This window comes from Cicer arietinum, chromosome 3 (assembly GCF_000331145.2).
Source record: "Cicer arietinum cultivar CDC Frontier isolate Library 1 chromosome 3, Cicar.CDCFrontier_v2.0, whole genome shotgun sequence".
Classification (NCBI taxonomy): domain Eukaryota; kingdom Viridiplantae; phylum Streptophyta; class Magnoliopsida; order Fabales; family Fabaceae; genus Cicer; species Cicer arietinum.
This window is the reverse complement of record NC_021162.2, coordinates 6,356,973-6,361,235: the sequence shown is the minus strand read 5'-3', so window position 1 is coordinate 6,361,235 and position 4,263 is coordinate 6,356,973. Positions and strand designations below refer to the sequence as shown.

The following is a 4,263-nucleotide window of genomic DNA, read 5'->3' as shown; positions in this document are numbered from 1 at the left end:
AGAGAGTGAGGGGTTTATGGTAATTATATATATTGAAGACGGTTATGGAGGTAGTGAAAGAACGGAGCGTTTGGAAATGATATAGAGAGAGAGATTACAGTGTTACTGCCGAAAGTTAGCTTAAGCAAGAAGAAGGATTTTTTCTTACTTGGCATCCAAATTTGTGCTCATCCTTGTCTAAAAGAAAAGAAAATGCTGCTTTTATCTGAAAAAGAAAATGATACTTTGTTAGTTGTTACTACATCTCCCTAATTATAATTATTTTTAGAAAATAATTTATATCTAAATATAAACACTCAAATTATTAAGTGTATTTACTACTTTTTTTTAAGTATATCTCTTTATTAATATTAGAATTTTAAAAAAAAATTAAAGTCAAATTAAATATATTCATATACAAAAAAAGTATTTTTATTAAAAAATATATAAAGAGTATTTTAATAATATATATGCACATTTAATTTAATATTTATTTTTCTTAACATATATATATATATGAGATAAAGATAATGAGAACTTATTCATTATAATATTATTAATATTAACGTAAAATTATTTTATAATAATGATGCATATTTTTTCTCTCTTTTTTTCAGCAAAAACATTTTATATATGTATATAAAGTAACATTGATTAAAAAGTATACTTTTAAACAATGAAAGAGAAAACTAAATATTTTGAATTTATTTCTCAAAATAAAGTAAACATTATAAATTTAGAATATTATTCAAATAAAAGTAAATAATTGAAAAAAATATATTATTGAAGTTTTCAAATCAATAGTTAACTTTTTATTATTTAAAGAATTTAGGTCTTTTAAATTAAGAAATTGATGAAGTGAATTAATTAATTATTGATATTATAACTATCTATAATTAGTCATATAAATGTATATAATATTAGTTATTTATTTGACAATTGATATTATTCATTTTATTATTTAAAATAAGAGGAAGATAAAATAAAACATATTTATTAGTGAATTAATGTTTATGTGTGCTCATCTTGAAGTTTCAAGTCTTTAGCTTCTTGTAAAGAATATTTTTCTAACGCGATTCCGAGGGATGTGGACGTAGGCCAAAACAGATCATTAGTAAATCAACTACAATCGCATTTTAATTATTAGTGAACATGCATTGAGCAAGAGAAAATTTACTGAGTATTTTGATCGTTTCGTCAAATTGAAAAAATTTGGAAACTTTTTTGTCCTATCGACATGGAATTTCCTAGGACTTGGTTTTATAAAAGTGATTTTGAAAATAGTTTTCTATTTATTAGTTTTTAAAATTTAAAAAATAAAAAACTTGTTATATAATTTAGTATTATAAAAGTGATTTTGAAAATAGTTTTCTATTTATTAGTTTTCAAAACTAAAAAACCAAAAGAGCTCAAAAATATTTTGTTATTAAATTTTACATCTCAATTTAAAAGAGAGTTAAACTGAAAACATACCGAGAAGAGACTATTCTCATTAATGACAAAAGTATAATAATTTCAATATTTTCTGCCAAAAATTCATGTTTTTCACAATGGCATGGGAGAGATAGGGAGCTACATCCTACATTAGAGCGTTGAAAAATTACATGTGACATACACATTACATAATAACACAACTCTGCCCTTTGAACATGAGCTCATCACATCAAAATAAAAAAAAATACATAATTCAAAATAAAGTAGTTATTCCAACTTTAAATCTTCTAAACTAAGAAAAAAAGGCATTTCAATTACATTCTTTTATTTATAATTCTATATTATTATTAACATATTATTATTATTATTATAATTATTATTATTATTATAGATCAATTGGGTAAGTAAAGGAGACAATGGGCTCGATAGAGGTAAGCCCAAGAAGCAAAATTGTGAATATTAGCTTTTGTATCCCCAATTAAACTTGTACCTCCAATTTGTTAAAAATCTAATTTTATCTTTAATAAATTCATTCACGTGAGTGGTAAAAAAAATTACTCCAAAATCTCACCCCCTCAACGAAATTTCCGGTAGGTTTAATTTTGGCAACTAAATTTCCGGTAGTTATTTGTAATACCGGAAATTTGGTCAAAGAAATTTTCAATAGTTACATTTTCAATACCGGATTTTTGAAATTTTCGGAAACTACCGGAAATTTCAAATTTTTGAAAAATCCGGTAGTTATGTTTTCTTCGCCGGAAATTTCAAAAATCAATTAGTTAATAAATTTAATTTTTTTATTTTTTTTTTAATATTTTTTTTTAAATAGGGATGGAAAACACACAACCAATATTTATAGATTTAACTGAAGCATTTACAACTGATCAAATATTTGAGTCACGAGAAGCTATCATATCATGGGCAAGAGAGATCAGCCGACAAAATCGAGTAGCAGTTATCATTACTCGATCAGACGTAGAGACTGAAAAGAGAGAAAGAAAGTCAAAATTAATTCTTGGTTGTGATAGAGGTGGACAATATAAGTCAAATAAAAATAACATAGGTACTTCAACTAAAAGGTGTGGATGTCCGTTTAAACTTAGATTGAGATCATTGAAAAATGTTGAAGGATGGATTATTAGTTTAATCTGTGGACTTCACAACCATGAGTTAGTAGCTACTTTTGATAATAATGCATTTATGGGACGCTTAACGGAAGAAGATAAGAAACATATTGACGAGTTGACAAAATATCACGTTGCACCGAGACACATCTTATCATCTTTGAGAGATCGAGATCTGGAGAATGTAACTAATATCTATCAAATTTACAAGCAACGAAGTACATACAGGAATAATTTAAAAGGACCTAGAACTGATATACAACATTTGTTGAAGTTACTTGAAGCTGAGAAACATACTTGTTGGAGTAGGACTCATGAGGACTCCAACATTGTGAGGGATATGTTTTGGACGCACCCAGATTCCATAACTTTGTTGAACATGTTCCCTCTTGTATTGATCATAGATAGCACCTACAAAACCAACAAGTATAGGTTACCATTGTTGGAAATTGTTGGTGTAACTTCAACTGGGTGGACATTTAATGTTGCATTTGCTTATATGGATTCTGAACGTCAAGACAACTTTTGGTGGGCATTGGAGAAGTTAAAAGAGTTGTTTGTTTCAAACACGTCATTTCCTCATGTAATTGTGACTGACAGAGAACTTGCTTTAATGAATGCAATTGAATTTTTATTTCCATCTTCAACAAATTTACTTTGTCAGTTCATATTAACAAAAAATTTGGAGCCAAATGCAAACAATATGTATTAAAGAAAGACATGCAAGAACCCATTCTTGAGTTGTGGAGGAAAATTGTTTGTTGTTCTGAAGAGAAGGAGTACGAGGAACTTTTGCAAATGTTTGAGCAAGCATGTGTCGATAATATTATTTTCTTTGACTACGTTAGAGACACATGGTTGAATCCGCATAAGGAAAGATTTGTTGAAGCATGGACCAATCGAGTATTGCATCTAGGAAATACTACGACTAATAGGTATGTCATTAAAACTTCACATTTTGTATTTTATTTTATGCATGATATATGATTAAAACTTCATATTTTGTATTTTTTTTGTTTAAATATTAGGGTTGAGTCTGCTCATTGGTCATTGAAGAGATTTTTGGAACACAGTAAATGAGATTTTTGTAAGGCATTGAATGGTATGAATGACATGTTGAAGTTTCAAATTATTAAGATAAAAGGTTCATTTGAGATAAGGGTTGCAAATAGCATATACACAACAATCCATTCTTTGAGAAATTGACTTGGGTTGTATCCAATAAAGCCTTAGGTGATATTGTTCATGAATACAAGAGAGTCAGCTATGTCGGTAACGATAAAGATGTGTGTTCTTGTATACTTAGAAACACTCACGGATTACCTTGTGCATGTGAGTTGGCACGATACAAGCTGGAAGGGGTTCCAATCCCATTAGATGTTGTTCATATACATTGGAGGAAATTAACCATGAATAGTGATCAAGAGGAAGAACAATTGACAGATGATTCAAAGTTGGACATTACATCGGAGATGAATATAATTTGGAAAACATGGAAAACACTTCATGTTGCTGGAAGAAGGGCATTAAAGAGCAAGTTGCGTGAAATAGGATATCTGGAGACAACATCAATGTGTGCACCAGTGGATAAAATCAAAACAAAATGTGGTGTTAAGAAGAAAAAAGGCAATAAGCCGAAGGGATATGACGTATATCGCGACCCATCATACTTTGAGCATGTTGATACTCAAGTCTCCCAGCAAGCATCCAAACAAGTCTCCCATCA

General features: G+C 28.7%; 1 protein-coding gene across 1 annotated transcript in view; it reads right to left on the bottom strand.

Annotated features, from left to right (window-relative positions):
- Positions 1-181, bottom strand: part of LOC140919639 (auxin transport protein BIG-like) — a gene marked incomplete at its 3' end in the record, with an annotated part of 4,445 nt that extends 4,264 nt beyond the window's left edge. Inside the window, exon 1 of the mRNA XM_073366238.1 lies at positions 1-181.
- Between the last annotated feature and the right edge of the window lie 4,082 nt (positions 182-4,263).